The following is a 26,491-nucleotide window of genomic DNA, read 5'->3' on the forward strand; positions in this document are numbered from 1 at the left end:
CTCCCCACCCCGGCTCCCCGCGCTGCTCTACTAGCCGGGAAGGCAGCGCCGGCGGCGGCTGCTCTGCTTGCGCTGCCTCCCGCGCGCTTTGCTCCCGCTGCGGGTGGGCTCCGCAGCACCCTGCCGTCCGCGGCCCTGAGCCCAGCGGCGGCCCCCACCACCCTACACCTCCTTTCGGCGGGGGGACGCCCCGGTCCTTGTGGCTCATCCCAAGGGCTCCCCTCTCCCCACTCCACCCGGCGACTTCCCTGCGGAGCTGGCTGGAGCACCCAACTTTGCCTCCTCGTCCGTCGTCCCCGCTGGGCGCGAACCTGCTCACCTCAGGTCCGGCCGTGAGCCCGGGGACGTGCGCCTTGGGCTCGAGCCGGCGCACCCCCGCTCCAGCCCGGAGCTCAGCGAGTTGGGGGTAACTCTAGGGAAGTGGTGGGGGGCGGCGGCGGCTGCTGCCTGGACTTCCCTCGCGGGCGCTGAAGAAGACCCTCGCAGCCGCTCTTGACCCCCAGGGCGCCGGATGACTGGCATGGGGAACGCGCCTTGCACCTGGTGAGCGACCCCCCCACCCCACCCCGCACCCCGCCCGGTCCCCGCGTGGTCGTAGCTGCAGCCGCGGGCCAGCCGCGTTGAGGGCCAGGACTCGGGGGCGGCAGTTGTCGGCGCGTGGGTCGTGTGGATCTCGGGAAGGTCGCTCTGCAGGCTCGTGGGACACAGTCCGGGGGTTGCACTTGCTGGATCGGACTACCCAATGCGGGGGGGGGGGGGGCACCCACTGTTGAGCAGGTTCGCTGGCTGGAAGTTTGAGTCTCCGCCTTTGCCGAGGTCTGAGCGTGCAGAGGGAAAGAGGGGTAGCTACCCGGTGGGCCCCCGGGCGCGGGGAGAGAGGGCACCCCTCCAAACGCCTCCTTAAGGTGCGCAGCGGAGGTCGCTGCACGCACCCGGCGCGTGTCCGGGCTCGCGGCGTAAGGAGCTGAGGGCAGGGTCCCGGTGGCCGTCACTTCGCAGTGCCTGCCTGGGGCAAGGTTTTCTGGTCGAGTGACCTGGGCTCTGCGGCGCCCGCGAGAAACCAGGAGGCGGTCGACCCGGGCTTAACTCCTCCGAGCGCTGTTGATAAGCAGGGAGGGAGACCGAGGCTGGCTGCCGCCCCGATCGCCGCGGCCGGGGAGGTGTAGACGCCCCGGGAGCCGCCGGCCCGATGGGCTGGCTGCAACCAGGCCAGTCCCATTCCGCGGGCATCTCTCCCGCCGCCCCACCACTTCGCATCCCCTCCTGGTTCAGGATTTTGGGTTTGAGAGGCGGATCCGGGCGCCGAAGGGAGGATGCGCGGGGGACCCGCGGCCGAAGAGGGGTCTCCCGGGATCGCTCGCCGCCGTGGCGCCCGGTGCCAGGCCTAGCGTGGTCAGATTCCGGCTCCCCGGGCTTTGGCGGGAAGCTCGTTCACCTCCTCGTCCTCCTCTCGCTTTGTACCTGGATGCGGCTGGCTGTTCAGAGTTGGGGTTGAACTTTTCCTGCACTTGCGGCGTCCTGGGGACCCCCGGTAGGGGGCGCCGAGAGCGAGCGCTGGAAGAGGGCCTGAGGATGCTGGCTGGCTAGGAAGGCTTCCTCTGTGCCCGGTGAGTTGGTGGGGTCCGGGTGAGCAAAGCACAGGACCAGGCGGATCTTGCCATCATTTCCTAGAGGCGGAGGGTGGCGCGGTAGGTGATCTGTCGACCAGGGAGGGAGCTGTCAGCCTTGTTAGAAGGGATAGGAAAGGTGGTCAACAGACTCAGGTCCTTTAAATAGAAAGACTCCTTCCAGAGTTAAACGCATCCCTGTAAACTCTTCCTGTTTGTGCGTCTGCCTTCCTCCCCCCGACCTTTGTATTCACCCAGAAAGAAATGGGAATCAGGTGAAGAGAATGTGAGTTATGTTTAATATTGACATGAAGTTCTCCTCCAGGAGCAGATTAGTGAAAACGCCAGGAGTTACAAATGATTGTTACATCATTTTTTTTTAAATTAAGGTTTATGTTGAATCTTGTTTTTAAGAAAAGCAATTGTATGTCACAATCAGCTTATCCGGAAGAGCCCTGATGGCCAAGTTTGCAATCAACAGATATGTTATTAATTACAGAATTAGTCTTTCCTAAGGAGACCCAGAAAGACAAAATCAGACTTTACCAGGGAAGATTTTAACACCTAATTAGGATTGCTAAATTAATTGCTGGTTAATGCCACTTCCATTATTGAAGAGAGGGCAGAGTTTATCCTGCACTATTTTGAGTGACCAGTTCACACTTTCAGTTCAAGCAGATAATAGCTTAACTTGTGTACCATTTAAATAACTTTTCCTCTATGTCTGTGTTTACCCCAGAGGAAACAGGGATTTTGTACACCCAAAGATTTTTTTCCTTGTTTGTCTTAAATGAAAATAGCGATCTGACGTGCAACTGCTTGGGCCACTTGAAACAGATTTCTTTTTCCTTAAGTTTCTTTCTTGCAGAAACTTTGCCATGATATAGCAGCTCATCCATGGTGCTACATTAGTCATGCTAATTCTCTACATACTCATGGAACCCTTGGGGTGATGAGCTGGTACCCGCTTTTACATGCTTTTACATACTTTGCTTAACAGGGAGAAGATGGATGATACTAATCATTTTATGTCTTTTACAAATTGCACTAACTTAATCGGTTGTTTTAATGTCAAGCAGCTGTGAGATTCCTGCTGCGAGCAAAGCCTTTGGTCTCCTGGGTGGTAAAGCTTGTTTTTGTCCAAAAGAAGTTTTGGGGATGTTCAAAACTTGATAAAAATAAACCTGTGCTTTTCACTGCCGGTCTCCTTTTAAAATGATTCTTCTCCATTTCTGGATAGGATGAAACAAAGAAATGTGTAGTGTAGTGGCTGTTACAAGATGTTGGCCAGTGCATGATAAATAGGTGTATATTCCCATAAACTTTTGCTTAAGTTTTAGAGTTTGTAGACCTTCTGAATCCCCAGCCACGGCTTTGCAGCAAGAAATCTTGTTCACATTAGAAGTGTTAAAACCCACAGACTCTTCTATGTGTTATATGCTAATTGCTCAAAATGAGAGATGCCAGCTCCTTGGGACTCTGTCCTTTGCTCCTGATACTAGAGAGAACTGCTTAGCCGAACCATTACATAGTTTTTATTAACTTGGTGATTATTTTTAATGATTCCAAATGTTATTCACATTGTTATTATAAAGTCACTGAAATGGAGGCGTTCCTTCTGAAACACATACCAGAAAGTGGGGGAGGGGAAATTCCCCTCCTTCATTAAATGTCCAGCAGAGGTCTAAAGGAATTCCATTATATAAACAAGTAATCAACTCCAGAGTTAACTAAGAGTAGGATCTAATCCATAAGAAGAGGTTTGGATCACAAATCCTACAGTTTGTGAGACAGAACAAGTTAATTAGTTTATACTATGTCAGAGTCAAGGAATCCATTTTTGGAGTACTCTGTGTACAAGTGTTTGAGCAAAGTTCCACATCCTGCAATAAATCCTCCATAATTCTTGATTCTAAAATTGTACTATATTTGTGTTTTAAAATGCTTCTGAACTTGTTGCTATAGTTACACAGACAAGTTGCTTAGCGTATAATTATAACACCAAGGTGACACATTTTTACATTTGGAGTGAAATAATTTTTAAAAGGTAAGCTACAGTGTCTAACAAATTTCAGTTACACCCAAGTGCAAGCGTGTGTGTGGACCCTTGTCCATTTCTGCCCACCCGCATCTTTGTACATTTATACAGAGAAAGTCAACTCTTTTCTTGAGTCTTAAGATGAGAACAAGTAAGCACTTTGAAGTTGTTTATACTTGTCTTTGTGTACTGTCGTTAACATAGACATTTTCACATATGTTCCTGGCAGCCTTTTAAAATTGAGATGCAGAAGTTTTGTTGAAAATTACTGGTTTTTATCACTCTGTTTGCTGCCTTGTAGAAATGATCAGTCGTAGATAGGTGGCAACCTGAGGTTTCTAATTCCTGCACATATTGGTAGCATCTTAAAGATTAAATTCAACAAGTGAGGAGTGGCTAGCTTGTTGGGAAGCTGTTTGAAGAAGCAGCTTTTGGTGTGCTTGATAAAGATGTCACTGACTTCTGTGATGAATTTATCAGGTACTGGTTATCCAGATTACACAGAATCAATTTCTAACGGCAAGAAACGAGGAGAAAAATTAAAGCAAACTGGAATATATATAGACAAACTTGTTTTGATTCAGAATTTATACCAAACAGAACAAAGCAAATGAAAACTTGATCCAAGAGAAGGTCCAGTATAACAATTAAGTTATTGTTATGTACTGGTATTGACACAACTAATCTTTTTCATCTAAAGGTTCTAGATCTAGGGGTACTTGGCTCTGAATTTCACAGAGTATTCTGAAGCAACTTCAAAGCCAAGCTATAGGTCCCTGGGGCATGACATTTAAAATAGGATTAGCCCAATGGTGGGCTCAAGGAAACAGAAAATTTTCTCAAAGGAATTGCTCTTGTCTTTTTCTTTACCTTCTTTTATTGTCCAAGATTAATGGCTGTTTGACAAGAGCGAAGTTGAGCACTTTACTTCTCTTTCCTAAGTTTTAAAATGAATTAGTGTGGTACTGTTGCATTTGGAAAAAATGAAATCATTCCATTCTTTACTCTGTTTTTCCCCCTACATACACTCGAATTGGTTTCCTGATTAATATTGAAGAACACTAAATTTTTAAAAGAGTAAATTTTTAGAGGATAATTTCTTTGCTTTCTGGAAGGCCATGAACTCACTAATCTTTATCTTCCCATCTATCATTCTTTACTTGTCACCATCTCTCTGGGAAATCGGCTACCCTAGGGTTCATATAGAATGATGAGGAGGTACATATTGGAACAATTTTATTTTATGTTGCATTTTTATGTCCATTTGCGAGTAGATCACATTACTGCAATAGGTAATTCAATTACAGATATGTATGATAAATAACCAGGAGATGGATGCTATCAGAAGGCAATTCTCCTGGAGAAAATAATACTGTATTTGCTGAAATGTGAAATTAAGTTCTAGGCAAGTGACAGTCAAGATTGAGCATGGCCAAATTGTTCACAGGAAAAAGAGCCTCTTTCAGTCAGTTCAGATTCACCCAACATTTGGCAATGATACATGATATGCCTATGCAAAGAAAAAGCAGAGTCAAAGAAAAGAAAAGAAAGCAATAAGAAAAATTCTGCTAAGCTGTGTCCTGTGAATTGTCTGCAGAAACATAGAATGATTAGTGCCTGGCTGTTAACTTCCCGGAACGGATGTGTTCCTCACCAACTGACCCCCAATACAATTCCTTACAAAGAGCTTCCCTTTCTGTAAAGAAAACTGGAGATGTGACCTGTCTCAGGGAGCTGAACTCAGTCAGCCACCAAGGATGCAGCTGCCTGCTGCCAGGACTTCGCCGGGACCTGGTGCCAAGCAAGCATCCCGGATGGAGGCCAGGGACATTTATGGCTGGACATGCTGCAGCCAAATGGGCTTTAGCATCACAACTGGCTGCTGTGATTTCCTTTAGCAATTACAGGGCCCAGATTTAGATCTGCTGTAAAACTTTACCGATTGTAAAGCTGAGAACATTGTTTGTGACTGGCACGGCATAAAGCAAACATAATCCCTTGGGATGCTAACCTCCCTTTGTTCAACGGACATTGCCATGAAGCCATTGTTCGTGCCAGTTGACGTGCAAGTCGGGACGGGAGAAGTTGCTTCTGAGACACCCCTCAAGTCAGTTCCTCGGTGTGTGCTAGCTGTGAACTTGACTTTGGGAGACTTAGTTCTGGGAAAGCTGGGAGGAATAGTTACCAGGAGCCTAGGCTCTGATAGATTGCTTGATTAACTGGGCAGGGCACTTAGGATGGCAGCGGAGAGGTCCCCAGGGGACAACACGCCCGCTGGGCTGGAGCAATGTTGGTGGTTCCAGGCCATCTGGTGAGGGGTGGTGAAGGCAGGCCCCAAGTTTGGGCCTGGAGGACAGGTCAAGGGGACAGTCTTGATGCAATGAGAAAAGCAAGCCAGCCGGACTGGCTGCCCGCCAGGTGTGGGTACCATCCTGGCAGGTGGCTGCTGCTAACGTGCAGGAAGAGCCAGGGGGCCTGGGCCCTGCAGCGGGCTGGAATCTGTTCCTGGTTGGGGGGATGAGTGCCTGAGCTCATCTAAGCACCCTGTGTGATCCTGGCCCCGCCGACGTGACTCAGTCCCACCACTGTCTCCTCTTCCTGACCTCAGCCCCTTTGGCCTCTTCATGTTCTCTTCCTTCTGCTCGGAAAGCTCCCTGCCACTCCCCCCCCCCCCCGCCCCACCCCCCACAGCTCATGGCTTCCAGATCTGGCCTCTCGGAGGGCTTTCACTCAAGTGTCCCATCTTCAGAAAGGCATCTTCACATCATACTAGTTAGGACACCATCCCTTCCCTCTTTCCTCTCTTCCTCAGCCTCTTTTTCTCTTTGTAGCTTTTTGCTCCAACCCAACATACTGTATTGGCTTAAAGTCTTTAACCAACTTTGGAGCTTCAGAGCAAGACAATACTGCCCCTAGTGAATCTGTGTTTAGAAGAGCGCCTGGCACACAGGCTGCCCTGGGTTCAGGTATGTGGTGAGTGAATGAATGGGAAAATGCTTTTATGTGGTATGTAAACAGTACAGTCTGCGATACAGTGTCCTGGATAAAAGCTATGGGTTAAAACTTTGGGGGCCAACTGTGGAAGCTAAAAACTAGGTGGAGAAAAGTGTTTCGGATACTCCCAAACTGATTTATTGACATCGTCTTGAAATACAGATGTCTTTGTGAGCCAAGGACCGTGAGCTTCATATTTCCTATACAGGGCTGTTTGCCCAGTTGTAAATGCTTGTTCAATGAATCCGTGACCTTGCTGAACTGGGAAATTAGCATAAAACACTTTGTGTGTATTCTAATAGTTTATGTATATTAAAACATAAAAAAGTGTAATTCAGGGCTGTTTATTTACTGAGAATAGCAGCCCTTGCCTCTGCCACCCACAGGCAGAAAAATTCCAGGCACTGTATTGTATCCTCATGACATTTTCACACATTACAGAGACTTTTCGAAATTCCAGAAAAAGTTTAGAACTGTGGAAGCCTTTCTTCTTGTATTGCTGAGATGAGGCCCATGAGCCCTGTCATTTAGTTGGATTTATAGATTTAATAAGCTGAAACAGATGAGTGGATAAACAGAGTGTGGTCCAGCCATACAATGGGCTACTATTCGGCAATCAAATGAATGAACTCTTGATATGGGCCGCACTGAGTGTGAACTTTAAAAGATTATGCTTTGTGAAAGAAGTCAGTCCCCAAAGACCGTGTGTCGTGATTCCTTTTATGTGAAATGTCTAGAACAGGTAAACCTGTGAAGACAGAAAGCAGATCTGAAGTTATCTGGGATTGGGGCTGGGGATTGGAAGAAACTGCTAATGGGCAGCTGGGGTTTTTCAGGGAGATGGAAATATTCTAAAACTGGATAATGGGGACAGGCACACAACATGTGCATTTACTAAAAATCATCGAATTGTACACAAATGGTATGTAATCTATGCCTCAGTGAAGTTGTGTAGTTCCAACTTGCTGCTGCTAAGTCACTTCAGTCGTGTCCGACTCTGTGCGACCTCATAGATGGCAGCCCACCAGCCTGCCCCGCCCCGGGATTCTCCAGGCAAGAACACTTAGCACCGAAGAAATCCAAAACCTCAAAATGCAAGAGGTACATAAGATAGTGACAATAATTTATAATGTTCTGAGTGGTTACAATGTACCAAAACATTTTATCCACTTAAAAGAGAAAAGAGCTCTGGGGCATACTCTCTAAAGAGTTCTTTGAACCACCCATGGCCTAAACAAATCCTGGTGTGTTTCCTGGGAATTGTGTCTGTATTTCCAGGATTTTCACAAAGCCCAGTGCTGATGCCACCGGATGCTGGGTGAGCAGCATCTCTTTGATCCCCAGGCATTTCCTGGGAAGTATATCAGAGCTGTGATCTCTGTCCTGAAAACAAGCAAACCCAGGTTGTTTCCAGATGAGACCCGGAACCAAGTCAAATCAATTAAACTCATCTGACCCCTGGGCTACTCGGTGTTTGCTGCACACCAGTTTCCAGTTGTCTACTGAGGATACTTCTCTTTTGCCAGTTTTAAAAATGTTTATGGTGTTATTTATTATTATTATTTTTGGCTGTACTGGGTTTTCATTGTAGTGCACAGGCTTCTCATTGAGGTGACTTCTCTTGTTGGGGTGTACAGGCTCCGGGCACGTGGGCTTCAGTTCAGTTCAGTCACTCAGTCGTGTCCGACTCTTTGCGATCCCGTGGACTGCAGCACACCACGTTGTCCTGTCCATCACCAGCTCCTGGAGCCTACTCAAACCCATGCCCATTGAGTCAGTGATGCCATCCAACCATCTCATCCTCTGTCGTCCCCTTCTCCTCCTGCCTTCAATCTTTCCCAGCATCAGAGTCTTTTCCAGTGAGTCATTCTTCACATCAGGTGGCCAAAGTATTGGCCACAATCACAGGAAACTAATCAAACTGATCAGATGGACCACAAGCTTGTCTGACTCAATGAAACTATGAGCCATGCCGGGTAGGGCCACCCAAGACAGATGGGTCATGGTGGAGAGTTCTGACAAAACGTGATCCACGGGAGTGGCAAACCGCTTCAGTATTCTTGCCTTGAGAACCCCATGAACAGTATGAAAAGGGCTTCAGTAGCTGTGACTCATGGGCCCTAAAGAATGGGCTCAGTAGCTGGGGCTCACGGGCTTAGCTGCTTCCTAACATGTGGAATCCTCCAGGACTGGAGATCTAACCCGTGTCCCCTGCGTTGGCAAGTAGATTCCTTTCCACAGTGCCACCAGGGAAATCCTCTTCTGCTAGTTTTATTGGTACATGGGCATCGCTCTGGGTGGCGGTGGGGGGTGGAGAATCTTGGAAAACACACCATCTCCTGGTCTCATTAGAACTGCAGGGTCTGGAACTCCAGAGTGTGGCTCTGCTCACCGTAGAACACTGCTTTCCTGGGATGGGGCAGAGTGCATGGTACCTGCTTCTGTATCCTTGTTCACCTAGCAGAGCATCTGCTTCTGCTGGTGAGGTTATTCTAACAGCCAGAGCTGGTGGTGGGATGCAGGTTTTTGAATGCTCAGAGCCCAAACAGTTAAACTGGAGAGGGCCCTTTTTCCCCATTAGAAGAGTCATTAGAATCATTTCTGGCTCTTTCCTTTCTGCTTTGACATATTCTGCAGTTAAAGCACAAGCTGAGATTCAGTTATGGGCAGAGGTACATATGAATTGCCTGTAATTCCCTTGCTCTTCGACTATTGTCTCTGGATGGGAGTGTCTTTAGCTCTTTCCTCTTGTTTATGGCAACTTCCCTCTGTTTAGTGCCTGAGAATCCTCTCGCCTCCTGCCTCAGGGCTGGCTTGGCTCTCTCTTGGGCACCTTACCCTCCCCACACCAGTTGGTTTCCACATGGTGACTTTCCGTGGGAGTGTTTACTTTGGCAAAGACGGTCCCGGCTCCAAATACACTGGGCAGGAGATGGGGGCTTTCAGGGCTCATATGCCTCTTTATATTAGTGGTGAAGTATTGCTCTCCAGTCCTGGGATGGTTTGGGCAGGTGTTTGCAAAGAACGTCTAATTTCTTCAGCCCTTGTAGTGGTCATTTGCAGAAACTGAGATGGACAAGAGTTTTAAATATTGACCTCTTACCAGTGTAATTTCTGACTCGCTCATTCTGAGTTTGCCTCCTCCCAAACTGGCAGCCTAACCTACACACAAATTAAGAGTAAAATTTATAAAATGACCATGTTTTCCTGTTACCAACCCTAAATTATTACTCACCCTTGGTAAGTGGTAAGGAGTTCTTTATGAGATTGCATTAATATTTCCTTCTGCTTATTAGGTGGCAAAGGAGTGGGTGACATTTATTTTTTGATGTCACTTTTGGTGGCTTTAATTGGTCAATAAAGTACTGTTTAGGTGGGTACTTTTGGTGGTGGTTTTCTTTCATTTGCAATGAGCTAATGTTCTCCATATTTTAAGGGTAACTAGTTAAGCATTCAATTAAAGAGATCGACTGGTTACATGATGAGAGAAATTTCCATCTTGCCAGGACAGAGACTTAGTTTGGAAACACAAGGAATAAGAAAATGATGCCATTTTTCTCTTGTTTTAAGACCTCCTTTTAGAAGCATTGTTGATTTGTATTGGATCTGAGAACTGGAGTTGATTGTAATTAAAGCAAGATGTAGTGTTACATACAGAATTCTGTGAAGACATTGCCCTAAGTGGGAAAAATGTATTAGACCATTAGTTTTGATGATTTGTTTTATTTTTTCCTAACCATTTCTTTTTCTGAAAAGCGTCCAGACGCTAAGATCAAATACTCATTTTGGACAGTCTAGCGTGTACTGGATCCTACCTTTGTTGGGTGGTTGGATGACAGGGAAGAGCCTGGAACGTTCACTTCACAGCCTGGAACGTTGCTACTGCAATCCCTTGTATCTGCTGACACCTCCTCCTGCTGTCCTTATTCTGAAGTGTAAACTTGAAGGGTTTTTGACAATATGTCAGGGAAAGAAAACTTCTTTAATGTTTGAGCTAGAAGTTAAAGTCGGGCATTTTATTTATTAAGTTTAATATTTCTGGGCTGTAAGTAGAGAAGAGAGATCATGTTTGACGGAGCTGGGGTCCAGGCTGCAGATGTTGAAACTTTGCCTGAGGTAAGGTGACCAGATGTCCAATGTGGAAAGGAGCTTGCTGGACAGTGGTTTCTTATTCTTTCTGATGAATGAAAGAACTGCTGCTCCTCCAGTATCCTCTGATAATCTTTTTATCTGCTCCACCCCCACCCCCCCAATCACAGGGATTCTTCTGCGGTCCCTCCTTATCCTGACCTTTCTGTGGTCAATTTCTCTGCTAACCCAGCTGCCTTTTTAGTAATGCATTTCTCCTTCACCATGAAGTTCTGAGCTGAGCTCGAAACTTCCGATTGGCCCTAAGTTTCTAACAAGGCCCAGCTCACTCTCTGGCCCTCCCCTCCTGTGTTTCAGCCCCTGGCCCTGTGGGAAGGGAGCTGGCCAGGCTTTGTCCAGACAGTGGCAACTTCAGTGCCTGGCTCTAAGCTCTGGGGGTTCTGAGCTGCAGCTGGATGACGTAATATCAGAGGTGTCATCGATGGGCATCCCTCATAGCTCAGTCTGTAAAGAATCTACCTGCCATGCAGGAGACCCGGGTTCGATTCATGGGTTGGCAAGATCCCCTGGAGAAGGAAATGGCAACCCGCTCCAGTATTCTTGCCTGGAGAATCCCATGGAGAGAGGAGCCTGGTGGGCTGAAGTCCATGGGGTCGCAAGATTCGGACACGACTTAGCCACTAAACCATCACCACCACCATCATCGATGGACATGCTCTTTTGCTCAGCCTTATTCCTGGGCTGGTTCATGTTGGCTCATGAGGTCAGTCCTTCTCTAGGTCAGTTATAAGTGTGACGGGAATATGGTGGTGATTTAGTTCCCTGCCTTTAGTTTCACGTCTGATGGTGCTCTCGAGCTGGGAAAGGCAGGCATCAGCTTATTAGGCGAGAGAAGCCCTTGTGAGAAGGCAGTGGGGACTTCTCCACCCCTCAGCCTTTCGTCTTGGTGGTGGAGGTCGGAAGCCTTGGAGCTATGCTTCTCAAGGTCCTCCCTCCTTTCCACACGGAACTCTCACTTCCTTGGCCCCTGGTCACAAAGTTGGTGCCAGGAAAAGTGGGGATACCTGAACCTAGGTGTTTGAGGCGACAGTCCTTCCCACTCTGCCTGTCTACCCCTACTTCCTTTACAATGTACATCTGAAACCAGTGCAAATGCCTTCTGTGAATGGAATTTGTGTGGTGGTTGGGGGTGGGGCTGGTGGGGTGGAGACAGGAGGGCCCAGGAGCCCCTCACGTCCAAGCAGTGGCTTGTTGGCTGTCAAGGCTTTCCAAGCCGACTCCCAAGTCAGGCCTGGAGCCAAATTTACTTTCCGTCTGTCAGCTGTGATGGAATTCCTAGGTCCTATCCCCAGCTTGTGAAAAGAAATCATTCGGGGAACTGCAAGCTGGCAAGTAAGTATTGCAAAGGTTCATTCACTCGAAAGCTGATGCCTACAAATGTTATTTAACTTTGAACAGTTTCTCTGGGCCCACCTGCTGGGGTTCCATCTCCCTGGAACCTGGTTTGTGTTGGTGCAGAGGAAAGCCCTTGGGGAAGGGCAATGGTGGGCATCTTAGTAGACATGTCCCAGAGATGGTACCGGCCGAAGGACTTTCTGGATGTCTCCACCTTGCTCATCCCTGATCCAGGCATTGTTCAGTAAGGTCCATTTCTTTCGAACTCCATGGAGTAAATAACAGTGCTTGGAATTCAGATGCTGAAACTCTAAAACCCAGTTAGGACTGTAGAGTCAGGTTTCACAGTCGTCAGACCTCCTGTCAATTCAGATACCTTGAAGACACTTTTAAAAAGAGTGTCTGTCAGTGAATTAATTGCTTTTTGAAGGAGGATCAAGAAAGTCAATGCTTTCAACTTGGACCATGGCCACAGGGGAGACCGATTTGCTAACCTGGGGAGGAGTGACACCCCTTACGGCTTTGATTAGGAAGAAGAGCACTTCCCAGTGTCTACAGAGTATTTAAAAAAAACTTCTTTTTCTCATATAATGAAAATAATATCAGAAGATCAAGCACTCCAGGTACAATTTATTTGTACAGTTGATTTATAATATTCATTTTTCTCTTTCTGACTCACTTTACTCTGTATGACAGTTTCTAGGTCCACCCATACCTTTATAAATGACCTGGTTTCATTTTTTTTTTTTTTTTTGTGGCGAGTATTCTGTTGTATATATGTCCCACATCTTCTTTACCCATCTGGTGATGGACATTTAGGTTGCTTCCTTGTCCTGGCTGTTGTGAATAGCACTTCAGTGAATGATGGGGTACATGTGTCTTTTTGAATTATGATTTTTCTCAGGGTACATGCCCAGTCATGGGATTGCTGAATCATATGGCAGCTCTATTTTAGGTTTTGTAAGGAACCTCCATACTGCTGTCCATAGCGGCTATACCAACCTACATTCCCATCAACAGTGTAGGAAGGTTCCCTTTTCTCTACACCTGCTCCAGCATTTATTGTTTGGAGACTTTTTGATGATGGTCATGCTGACCAGTGCAAGGTGATACCTCATATAGGCCCTGAAAAATGAAAGTGAAGTCACTCAGTCATGTCTGACTCTTGGTGACCCCATGGACTGCAGCCTACCAGGTTCCTCCACCCATGGGATTTTCCAGGAAGGAGTACTGGAGTGGGTTGCCATTTCCTTCTCCAGGGGATCTGCCCAACCTAGGAATCGAACCTGGGTCTCCCGCATTGCAGGCAGATGCTTTACCATCTGAGCCACCAGGGTAGACAATATATGCACTGCTAAGTCGCTTCAGTCGTGTCCGACTCTGTGCGACCCCACAGACGGCAGCCCACCAGGCTCCCCCGTCCCTGGGATTCTCCAGGCAAGAACACTGGAGTGGGTTGCCATTTCCTTCTCCAATGCATAAAAGTGAAAAGTGAAAGTGAAGTTGCTCAGTTGTGTCTGACTCTAGCGACCCCATGGACTGCAGCCTACCAGGCCCCTCCGTCCATGGGATTTTCTGGGCAAGAGTACTGGAGTGGGGTGCCATTGCCTTCTCCAATATATGCACTACCATGTGTAAAATAGATAGCTAGTCGGGAGCTTCTGTATAGTGCAGGGAACTGAGCTTGGTGTTTGGCAATGACCTAGAAGGGTAAGATCAAGGGGTGGGAGAGAAGATCAGGAGGGAGGGGACATGTTTACCTATAGCTGATTCACTTCATTTGTTGTATGGCAGAAACTAACACAACATTGTAAAGGAATTATTCTCCTATAGAAAAGAACTATATTAGATTTCTTTGTTCAGGTTTGTAGATGGGAGTAGTATGAGCTTTGGAGTGACTTTGGGAAAGAACAGGCCAGATAAATATGCTTCATTTGATCTCTGGGATCCTGAGTACTTTGGTAATCTTTCAGAAAAAATCGCAGTTTTTCTTCTTGCAGTCAATGACTTGGCTATTTTACATTAAGAGGGAAGACAGTGTCGTGACCTCTCAGCTAGTGAGTGGATTAGAGGGGAGACTCAGCCAGGTGCATGTCTCATGCCATGCTTTTCCTAAGTTTCACCCAGATCTTTGTCCTCTACCAAAACGCTCACCTCCGTTGGTGCGTTGGTTTGGGGTCCACATGATGAAGGGACACAGAATGGAAAAGGTTGCCCAGTCTGCCCCTTGGAGTGGGTCCACTGAGGTTGTGCCCATAAAACGAGGCTATGAGCTCACCCCCAGTGGTCTGTCCCTTAGAGTCTCTTTAACTACTGGTGGTAGTGTGTGGACTTTAATCCAACTTTTGGATCTGTCGCTAAATGCCTTTCAATGGGCTTTTAATTTTTTGTTTTTAGATGAAAAGTGTATGTTCCCAGAAGAACTGGCTTTGGGGCCCAGATTTTCTGCCTGGAGGTTGTTGGAGACAGGGCTAAGTGGGAAGAATAAAAATCGTGATTGGAGGCTTGGCAAAAATCATTGCTGGAGGCTTGACAAAAATCATCATTAGGAGGCCCAGACAAAGGGCACAATTAGTGCGTGGCTGAGGCTGGGCACTGATGTGGGTGGCCCTCAGGGCCAAGTGCCCTTTGTGGTTCTGCAATTGCACTTTTGAGCGAACAACCAGTCTAATTAAGCCATGAAAACTAGTCTAAAGCAGGTTAGGGAAGAATGCCTGCTTGAAGGAGCATGGGAACCCTCATGTTTATCTCTGTTACTCTTCAGGGGAGTGCTACCCTTTCTATTTTCTTTTCTTTTTTCTACTGGGGTATAGTTGATTAACAAGGTGTTAGTTTCAGGTGTACAGCGAAGTACAGTTAAACATATACATGTATCTCTTCTTTTTCAAATTCTTCTTTTCTCATTTAGGTCATTACAGAATACTGAGCAGGGTTCTCTATGCCATAGGGCTTCCCTGGGGACTAGGATGGTAAAGCATCTGCCTGCAATGTGGGAGACCTGGTTTCAATCCCTGGGTTGGGAAGATCCCCTGGAGAAGGGAATGGAGTCCACTCCAGTATTCTTGCCTGGAGAATCCCATGGACGGAGGAGCCTGGTGGCTACAGTCCCTGGGGTCGCAAAGAGTCGGATGTTACTGAGCATGAGATTTTAAAAAGCCCCCTGTGAAGCAGAACATCAGCGCCAGCCAGGTTCATTCCTGTATCTTTCCTCTATGTAGGAAGAAAATGATTTGTAGCCGTATTTCTGTCAAAGAGTTAGGCATAAACTTTAAAGAATTGGTTGAAAGGAAAAGGAATTCATATAAAGACATAACTAGAGGTATACGTGAAACAAAATATGCATGTTTGAAATATTTGACTTTTCTGAGCAATCGGGAGGTTGTTAGCTGTTTCCCTTTCCCACTTCAACTTTCAAATGATTAATGGGATTTGTTTAATTAAATGTTCCACATTTACCTGGAGTGGAGGCCCAGGGAGTGTTCTGAAAATAGTATCAATTGTTTTCTATTGATCTACAATATGCAGTATGGCTTGCTTATCTTGAGAGAAAAGACATTCAGTTTTATATTAATAATCTTTTTCAGATTATTTAACAGTTAGTTCAAAGGTGAAAAATCTATTTAAAACATCCTCTGGACCTCCTGAAAAATTCCCTGTCATGAAATACTCCTTTACTGCATTCCAGAGGAAGAAGCTAGTTTTAAAAAGAGAAGCACACTTCTGTGGCTACCACAGTAGGTTGAAATGTGCCGATGGGTAGCTAGGCTATTTTTAGCAAGTTCCAACATATCCTGTGGTGGCTGATGTCCAATGGTCCAAAATTAGTCATGGGATCTTGGCCACCACAATGTCTGGGACTCAGCCGATCAGCATGCTCAACATCTTTGAATTGTCAGCCTAAAGCTACCACTAGGATTGATTGCTTTGGTCAAACAATACATCATTCTTTGCAGAAAACAAAAGGATTACCTCTCCTAGTGAGCTAAAAGATCAGAAGCCTTGGAATTAAAGGCTAGGCAAGGTAGGTACTGAATAAAATTGGGAACACATTCAGACTTTTGGAAGATGACAGTCTTGGTGATGAAGACAGTGAAATGCCTAACAGGGACATTTTTATTTTATTCTGTTGGTGGGGGCATGAAAAAAAACAGCTGAGTTTTTTTTCCTCTTCTGCTTTGTTTACATAAAAAGAAGGTCAAAGGAGAAGGTTGTTGGGGACCCTCAAGGCAGAAAAAGCTTGGTCTTTCATCTGTAGAAAAAAGGGGGGATACAGTTACCTTCTGGAAAAGGTCTTTTCTTACACATGGTGCCCCCAATCATTCTAGAGACAGATGACCAATTCACTTTGAAAGAATTGTATTTACATTTCCCCATGCCTAGAGAAATGCTTCCTTGTTAAATACACACCCAGCATACAATTATCCTTTGCTGTGTTCATTGATTACTTTTTTTCCCAAAGGTTTTTCTGTTTGCTTGTAAAGTAATCCATAGTTGACAGAGGATGGGCTAATTTTTAATAGCTTTATTCTGACAAATACTTTCTGTTGTCTTAATTTAAACTGACATGGCAAATGGGAGGTGGATTTGATTCAAAAGAAGGGAAATGCACTTGGTTGGAGCACACTGTCTTATATGTTGGCTATCGACTGCCTTCTAATTGATATAACCGTTCCATAGGATTCCAGAATTTAGAGGACACAGTTGAAACTGTCCACTGCGTCTCTCTGTCTGCAAGCAGGGCCTGTTCTGAACCCTCATGGACAAATCGTGATCTGTTACATTCTTAAAGAGGGAGGTACCTTGGGGCTTCTGTTGTAACTCGGTCCATTGGTTTCACTGTGGTCCAACTCCAGAGGAGCACTGGGTGAAGGGTGACATTTGGTCATCCAGCAAGTGTTTTCCAGAAACTTCTCTCTGTCTGACACTGGGTCCTGATCTGGGAATACAGTGAGTGTAGGACAGAAGGGTTTCTGTTCTCTTGGTCCTGGTTTTCCAGTTGGGTATTCCTTGCCCTTGCAAGGCTACCATTTTTCTCTGGTGTTCTTTAAGAAAACTTGCAGGATGCTTCAAATGCTATTAAAACCCTGAGGATTGCCTAGAACCTCTAGCCAGGATTGGGTGACTGTGGGTGCTTGGCGTGGGAACATTTGGAACAGCATGCTCTGGTCTCCACACCCTGGCAGAGCTTCCTTCCTTACGGGCTAGAGGGACCTGAGGGGGTTTGGAAGATGCTCTCCTAACACAAACACCTGGTTGGTACTCATTCCAGGGCCCTGGGGAGGACCCTCCACCTGGGGTGTAGAGGTGCACCCATCATCACACATGTAGCCTGGACACGTGCCTTCTGATGTTCTCTGGGAGCAGAGAGGGCCTGACACCCAAAAATGCCTTCAGGATGACTAAGGGAAAGATGGAACTGCCCATGGTCTTACCTTTAGGACCTTAGGGAAGTCTGCAGGCATCTCTGTGGGATGGCTCAGAGATCTTCCTCATCAGAGCTGGAGGTCGAGTGATTAGCTCTGTGTGTGATTTGGATAAAGGGGTTTATGTCACTGGCTTCAAACGTGGGACAGATTTCTTGGTGGTTTTCTTAGAGACAGAAATCACATAATCCACCTTCATTGCAGGGCTGTCATTTCCAGTGTCTAGTGCGCTCTGCAGTCAGGATAAGAAGGGAACCTGACCTTTCTTGAAATAGAAGAGCCTCAGGATGTGGAGAGGGCAATTGACACTGGAGCAGAGTTAGATAACTAAACTGCCTAAGACCCACTCCTGCCCAGCCTTCCTGGGGATGCTCGCACCCTCTGCCTGTCTCTCTCTCTGATTTCCTAGCCCCTTAGCATAGCATCCAGGTTTATGCAAACTCCATCAAAGAGGGATCCCAGCCTGTTGGTCAAGATCCCTAGCTAGACAGTGGTCACTGGAGAGCATCAATTTCTCTCTTCCACAAGCCTTCTTCCCTGTATCCCAGGAGTTCCCTTTCTCTGAGTCGAGCCATCATCAGTGGTTCTCAGACGTCAGAATGCCAGTGACTATTTAAGTCATTCAGGTTTTGTGCCAGCACGCTCCATCCACCAGTTCTCATTGCAGAGGTGTTTGTGACCCAGGAGAATGAACTCACTCACTTCTATTTTCTTTCTTTTGTCTTTTACAGAACCCTGAAAGAGCAGCACCTTGAGTGGGGATAAATATGGGCCAATATCTCAGAAATAAAAAAAGAGACTATTATAAAGGAGCCCTTTTCTCCCCACCCCCCACCCCAGGATGTTGTTTAAGACTTAAAGAGTTTATCAATGATGTGTGTTGTTTCCTTTTGGATGGTTCCTTTGGATAAAGGTGTTGATTGTAAAATTATCCATCAAATTATATGCAGCTGTGAAAGCCTCCAAACGTAAAAAAATGTGGCTGTTGGTCTAAATGGGAGTATCTGAGCTCTCCTTGGATCACCTATGATGCTGTGTGAACATGACTTTTTATTTACACATGTGGTGGGGACTTCCCTGGTGGTCCAGTGGTTAAGAATTCGCCTGCCAGTTCAGGGGACACAGGTTCAATCCCTGGTCTGGGAAGATCCCACATGCTGCAGAGCAACTACTGAACCTGTCTCCTAGAGCCTGTGCTCTGCAACAGGAGAAGCCACCACAATGAGAAGCCGCACACCACAGCTAGACAAAGCCAGAGGGCACCAACGAAGACCCAGTGCAGCCAAAAATAATAAATTAGAAAAAATTCACATAGTCTGTCTTTCATGGTGTAGCCCAACACAGCAAAGAATCACCAACTTGCTTTTGATATAATCTCCAGAAACAGTCTCATTTAAGAGAAGCACAAGCTGGAATCAATATTGCCAGGAGAAATATAAGTAATCTCAGACACGCAGATGACACCACCCTTATGGCAGAAAGTGAAGAGGAACTAAAGAGCCTCTTGATGAAAGTGAAAGAGGAGAGTGAAAAAGCTGGCTTAAAGCTCAACATTCAGAAAACAAAGATCATGGCATCTGGTCCCATCACTTCATGGGAAATAGATGGGGAAAACAGTGGAAACAGTGGACTTTATTTTTGGGGGCTCCAAAATGACTGCAGATGGTGACTGCAGCCATGAAATTAAAAGACACTTGCTCCTTGGAAGAAAAGCTACAACAAACCTAGACAGCATTTTAAAAAGCAGACACTGGGATGACCCAGAGGGATGGTATGGGAAGGGAGGAGGGTGGGGGGTTCAGGATGGGGAACACGTGTACACCCATGGCAGATTCATGTTGATGTATGGTAAAACCAATACAATATTGTAAAGTAATTAGCCTCCAATTAAAATAAATGAATTTATATTAAAAGAAAAAAGCAGAGACATTACTTTGCCAACAAAGGTCCCTCTAGTCAAAGATATGGCTTTTCCAGTAGTCATGTATGAATGTGAGAGTTGGACTATAAAGAAAGCTGAGTGCTGAGGAACTGATGCTTTTGAACTGTGGTGTTGGAGAAGACTCTTGAGAGTCCCTTGGAAAGCAAGGAGATCAAGCCAGGCAGTGCTCAAGGAAATCAGTCTTGAATATTCATTGGAAGGACTGATGCTGAAGCTGAAAGTCCAATACTTTGGCCACCTGATGCAAAGAGCTGACTCTTTGGAAAAGAACCTGATGCTGGGAAAGATTGAGCACAGGAGGAGAAGGGGATGACAGAGGATGAGATTGTTGGATGGCATCACCAACTCAGTGGGCATGAGTTTGGGTAAACTCCTGGAGTTGGTGATGGACAGGGAGGCCTGGCATGCTGTGGTCCATGGGGTCGCAAAGAGTCGGACATGACTGAGTGACTGAACTGAACTCAAGAGAGCTAGAGGATACGGGGGTCCAGAAGAGCAAGTGGGGCTTCTGAGCAAAAGCCCCCAGCATGTCTCTCTGCCCCGCTAATCTTTTGACTTTGCCTTCTCCTCAGAGGTCACACTGGCCACTGAGCCTTTTGGAAACTATGTGGAGTCTGTTTGAACATGACACCTTTTGGGTTTTATGGTGGTTTAGTTTCAGATAACTACTCTGAAGGCCACCCTTCCACATGATCCCAGGGAAAGTATAAAACACTTAAGAGTCTGGGTAGTAAAGTAGCAGAAAGAGAAGTTAGCCACGCATCAGGTTGCCCTGAAAGGACTTTAAAACAATTAAAAAAATTTTTTTTTGCCCTCACCGAGTAGCATGTGGAATCTTAGCTCCCTAACCAGAGATCAAACTTGTACCCTCACATTGGAAGTGTGGCATCTTCACCCCGGGACTGCAAAGGAAGACCGCCCCCTGCCGCTCCCCCAGAGAAATTTGGTTTCACAATCCCCCTGCCTTGCTTGGTGAAGAACTTTCAACAGAATGAATGAATAACTGAAAGTCAGGTTTAGAGTTACTTGCAAAGGTATCCATGGAATTTTATAAGGATCTGAATACCAAGAGGAGGCTGGGGTTTGAACACGAGTTATCAGTTTAATGTGAAAAAACAGTTCTAACTCCAGGTCAGTAAATACCTTAATCACATTGTCAGAGGCCTATACATCAAAGTCTGAAACGTTCTTGGCATAAAAAGCTTGCATGTTTTATTTTGTTCTAATTGAAGTTTATTACTGGTAGCTTTGGTTCAGTAGCTTCACCATGCAATGGAGGCCTCAGTCCTGAAGCCCTTGGAAGGAAACCGTGTTGCTGGTTGGGGAGCAGGCCGAGGAAGTGGGCCCTCTCAGCTGCCTCCCGGGGCTGGCCAAGTGGCTTCCTGACCTCTCAGCGAGGTGTTGACAAGCCTGGCCACCGGAGAGCACACGTGGGGCTGTTTACCACAGTGATATGGGTGGAGGAGATGTGAGGGAAGGCTGGCACCCCGACTCGGGCAGCTTCGCACCCAAGGCCTGGCCGCCGTCCCTGGATGGATCCTCAGACCGTGATATAGCTGACAGCTGGTTGTGCTTTCAGAACTGGAAGGCAGACTGATGGTGAGAGCCAGAACCGTGTGCATAGAGCTCTACAACAAGCCTCAGAGCTCCAAATAAGCTGCCCTTCTGCCTCTTCCTGGATTTTCTGGAAGCATCAAGACCTGCAAATATAATTGCCGTATCTTACAAATTACCTAATGACAACAACAGCAAAAATAAACCCGTGGGATTCCATCAAAGGCTTCTGCACAGCAAAGGAAACCATCAATGCAATGAAACAGACACCTGTGGCATGGGAGGAAATATATTTGCAAATCATATATCTGATGAGGGGATAGTATCCAAAATATATAAACAACACATGTGACTCAATAGCACAAAGCCAAGTAATCCAACTTAAAAAATGGATCTGAATAGATGTCTTTCTAAGGAAGACATACAGATGGCCCACGTGAAAAGATGCTCAAGATCACTAAGCATCAGGGAAATACAAATATAAATAAAAATGAGATAATACCTCATATCCATTAAAATAGCTAGTATCAAAATGACAAGAAATAACAAGTGCTGGTGAGGATGTGGAGAAAAGGGAACTCTTGTGTAGGGGATGTATGTAGCCATTATGAGAAACGGTATGGAGAGTCCTCAGAAATTTAAAAATAGAACTATCATTTGATCTAGGTATCCCATTTCTGGGTAGTTATCTGCGGGAAAGGAAAGCCCTAATTTGAAAAGATACCCACACCCCCACATTTATAGCAGCACTGTTTACAGTAGCCAAGACATGGAAACAAGCTAAAATTTCATTGCTGGATGAATGTGTAAAGAAGATGTGGTGTACACACACACATACACGGATATGTTTCAGCCACAAAAAAGGAAATCCTGCCATTCAAGACAACATGGATGGCCCTTGAGGACATTATGCTAAGTGAAATAATTCAGATAAAGATATATACCAAATGATGCACTTATATGTGGATTCTTAAAACAGACGAACGAACATTACAACACCAAAACTCACAGGGATCAGATTGTTGTTTGCCAGAGGTGGGGTATGCGGATGGATAAAACTGGTGAAAAGTTTCATAAGGTACAAACTACTAGTTTTTTAAAGAAAGAAAAACACTGCCTATCATAAAAGCTTTCCAGACCTCTGGAGCTGGGTCTTCCTGAAATTTCCTAGAGGTGCCTGACTTGCAGGTCACATTATGTTTCTGCCTGGGAATTTAGGCAAACAATGTAGTGTTCTTATTTCTGGTTCTCGGCTCTCTTACCCTTTTACCTTTCTCAAAAGAAAATTCATTTCATTAGGCTTGACATATATACTTACCATGTATAAAGTAGATAGCTAGTGGGAAACTGCTGTATATAGTGCAGGGAGCTCAGCTTGGTGTTCTGTGAAGACCTAGGCGGGTGGGATGGGGGGAGGAGGGAGGTTCAGGAGGAAGGAGATGTATGTGTGTACATATAGCTGATTGACTTTGTTGTACAGCAGAAACTAATACAGCATTGTAAAGCAACTATACCCCAATAAGTTAAAAAAGAAAATACATTAAATCAATAAACCCATTTGTTTCCATGACCTATTTAGTGAAAATGAAAGTAAAAGTCACTCAGTTGTGTCTGACTCTTTGTGACCCCGTGGACTACACAGTCCGTGGTATTCTCTCGGCCAGAACACCGGAGTGGGTAACCTTTCCCCTGGGTTGGGGATTTTCCTAACTCAGGGATCAAACCCAGGTCTCCCACATTGCAGGCAGATTCTTTAGCAGCTGAGCCACAAGGGAAGCCCAAGAATACTGGCGTAGGTAGCCTATCCCTTCTCCAGCAGATCTTCCTGACCCAGGAATTGAACCGGGGTCTCCTGCATCGCAGGCAGATTCTTTACCAACTGAGCTCTCAGGGAAGCCCTATGACCTATCTGCTGTGTAGCAAATAGTCTGGCCATTTAGTAGTTGAAGACAATACTTGGTCATTCTCTTTCACAGTCCTTTGGGTGGGCTGGGTGTTTCTCCTGGGTCTCTACTACAGTTGTGGTCCTGTGGCCACTGGGGCGAGTGGTCCAGCCTCATAAGAGACTTTGCAGAGTGGGATGCTCCAGATGGCTTCACTTGGACACATGGCCTCTCTCGTCTTACAGGAAGGCATGGGTTTCAAGAGGCAGAAAACCCAAGTTTTCAGGGCATTTAGAGGCTGTGCCCAGAATCAAGTATTGAATATTCCCACTGTATTCTAATGCTCAGGGCAAGTCCTAGAGCTTGCCCAGATTCAGGGCGTTGGAGAAATAGCATGCTTACTGATGGGCAAGTGCCGAGGTTTTTGCAGAAGATGGTGTGTGTGAGGGAGGGTGTGCCAAGACCATCTGTGGAGAAGTACCATCTGCCACTCCACTCCTCATCATGTTCAGTGTATGAGAGCCGACAAAGTACATGCATAATCATTTGCTTAAGTCAATCATCCCCAAATTTGTTTCTGTAAAGACAGGATTGGGAAGCCAGCACACAGTCCTTTAGCAAATATGATATGCAGTGTCCAACTTGCAAATTACAAAATGGGTGATCCTTTTCACGAAAATGGATTTTTTTTTTTTACTCCACGAGGAAGATCAGTTACAGGATTCCTTCAAGAATCAAGATCTTCTAAAACTTTTCACTGTCAGTTATGAGATGTAGTGATTATGAGAGTGGGTTTTGGATGAAGATGGCTGGGTTTGTAACTCAGTTCTGCTGCTAAGGAGCCAAGAGAACTTGAGGGATATACTTAACCCCTCCATGCCTCAGTTTTCTCAAGTCATGTTTCGGTGTGAGATTTAGACCATAAAGAAGGCTGAGTGCCAAAGAATTGATGCTTTTGAATTGTGGTGCTAGAGAAGACTCTTTAGAGTCCCTTGAGTAGCAGGGAGATCAAACCAGTCCATCTTAAAGAAAATCAACTCTGAATATTCATTGGAAGGACTGATGCTAAAGCTGAAGCTCTAATACTTTGGCCACCTAATATGAAAAGCCAACTCATTGGAAAAGACCCTGCTGCTGGGGAAGATTGAAGGCAGAAGGAGAAGGGAGCAGCAGAGGATGAGATGGTTGAATAGCATCACTGACTCGATGAACATGAGTTTGGGCAAGCTCCGGGAGATGGTGAAGGACAGAGAAGCCTGATGTGCTGCAGTCCATGGGGTTGCAAAGAGTTGGACATGACTTAGCAGCTGAACAACAACAAAATGATGCGTTGTTCTTACCTCCCAGGGACCTTTGTGAACATTCATGACTGTTGATGCAGGTAACTTGCCTGCTCCATTGTGATCACTTTTTATCTTAGCAGGTATTACTCTTGTGATGATTCGATGAATAGAAATTCTCTCAACAGGCCATGATGTGGATTAACACCTTCCTCTACTCAACAGCGTGTCACACTGTGCACTTGGCTCAGCCCCTCTGTTAGGTCAGCTGCACAGGGAGTGCCCACACAGAGCGGAGGAAGGAAGGAAGGAAGGAAGGTGGGAGGAAAAATGCGGAAATGGCCAGTACGAAAATAAAAATGGTTGTAGTGGAAATTGTTGCCGTACTCTTCATCAAAGCAGGTATCTCTGGACCTGAAAAAAAAAAAAAAGGAAAGGTTGGCGATGTCTTAGCCTTTTGCTCTGGTATCTTCTGCTGGCTGCTGCAGATCCTGTCTGACCCTCGTTCAGGCTCTGGAAGGTTCATCTGTGTGGACCATATCACGAAGGCTGGCCAGCTCTCTGCTTCTGCCTGGCCTCCCCTGGTGGGAGCCCTGGGGAAGTGGGGGAAAGGGGGTTTGTACCCCAAGAGGTCTCCATGAGCCAGCTGCAACTTTCCTTCCACCCAAGGCCTCAACGCCATCAGGGACCCCCACATAACCCTTCTGTGGGGGTGGTGGGGTGGGTTCTTGGACTGGGAAATGCTCCCTCCTGCCAGGACAGCAGGCCTGGGGACAGTAGCTGAGCCGGCTGTGACTGGCCCTGACTCTGAACTCTGCCTTGCGTTTCCCTCCCCAGCTTCTCAGGTGGGTGTCACTGCTACCCCAGTACCCCAGGTGGTTGTTGTTTAGTCTTTAAGTCGTGTCCGACTCTTTTGTGACCCCAGAGCCTGTAGCTCACCAGTCTCCTCTGTCTATGGGATTCTCCAGGCAAGAAAACTGAAGTGGGTTCCTGTTTCATTCTCCAGGGGGTCTTCCTGACCCAGAGATCGAACCTGGGTCTCCTGCATTGCAGGCAGATTCTTTACCACTGAGCTGCCAGCGAAGCCTGTATGTGGGTAGTCATCTGTTATCTGTCATCACATGAAGCTCACGTGAAGTCACGTGAAACACTCGGGGTGAAGCAGATCACGTGACCAGAAATATGACTGTGCGTTGATCAGACCCGACTCCTGGCCGCTTAGTCATCGCACTTCACCGGCCCCTGATGGGGCTGGAACCAGGGGCCTGGACTGGCAGCCTGAAGCCCAGTGTCCAGCCACCAGTGGCTCTTGAGAAAGAAATCATCGCTGTTAAGGGTTCGCAGCAATTCCCTTAGAAATCGGGAGCAGTTGTGTTATACATCCAGCTCTCAAAGCTGAAAGATTCTTATTTTCCATTCTGAAGTCTTTGCTGGGCACCAGACAGCTGGTTTATGTAATGAAAGGCACCCCTGTGTGCTGTGAATTAGTTTTGATAAAATCTGTAAACTGTTTTACCCTGGACAGTCCTCATAAATGGGGTCTAAGATACATTTAATTTCAGGCATATAAACATGCAATAGCTGTTTACTTTCTGGCTCATACACACATATCCTACTTGTCTTTCTGGCAGAATCCTCAACTTCAGTGTCTGTTACTACCAGGGTTTAATGTGCTTTTGGGAAAGAGGGCTGTTCTGACTCAGACCGATTTCCCTCTTCCTTTCATCATTTTCATATCTCTGGGGAGCTTTTGGTAGCAAGAACTTGGCAATTCTTTGTGCAGGAGAAATACAGGCTTTAGAGCAGGTCACTGTTGTTGCTCAGTTGCTCAGTTGTGCCTGACTCTTTGCAACCCCATGGACTGCAGCACACCAGGCTCCTCTGTCCGTCTCTATCTCCCAGAGTTTGTTCAAATTCATATCCATTGAGTCGGGGATGCTGTCTAACCATCTCATCCGCTGCTGCCCTGATGCTGGGAACTATTGAAGGCAAAAGGAGAAGAGGGCGGCATAGTGTGAGAGGATAACAGGTCATATTTCAACAGGTCATATTTTGGATGAGATGTGTGGCTTATTAATGAGGAAAAAATTGCTCCTTTTCATTACTTTTTGATTTGATAGCTCAAAGAGGTTCCCAGTTGTTTAAAATGCCCCATAATTCTTGAAAATATAATTACTGCAAACATTGGAATAATTATTCTTCATGATATAATCCAAATAATATAATTTTTGCTCTGGATTCAATTATTTCACATCTATAGGACTTATTTCCCTAACGTAACGTATC

General features: G+C 46.2%; 1 protein-coding gene across 4 annotated transcripts in view; it reads left to right on the forward strand.

Moving 5' to 3' along the window:
* Positions 1–22: 22 nt before the first annotated feature.
* SEMA5A (semaphorin 5A) overlaps positions 23–26,491 on the forward strand; it is a 572,726-nt gene continuing 546,257 nt past the window's right edge. For all 4 annotated transcript variants that reach the window (XM_070774864.1, XM_070774868.1, XM_070774863.1 and 1 more), the window contains exon 1: positions 23–543. The gene's annotated coding sequence lies outside the window, so the exon portion shown is untranslated. The remainder of the gene's footprint in view (positions 544–26,491) is intronic.

This window comes from Bos indicus, chromosome 20, assembly GCF_029378745.1.
Source record: "Bos indicus isolate NIAB-ARS_2022 breed Sahiwal x Tharparkar chromosome 20, NIAB-ARS_B.indTharparkar_mat_pri_1.0, whole genome shotgun sequence".
Lineage (NCBI taxonomy): Eukaryota > Metazoa > Chordata > Mammalia > Artiodactyla > Bovidae > Bos > Bos indicus.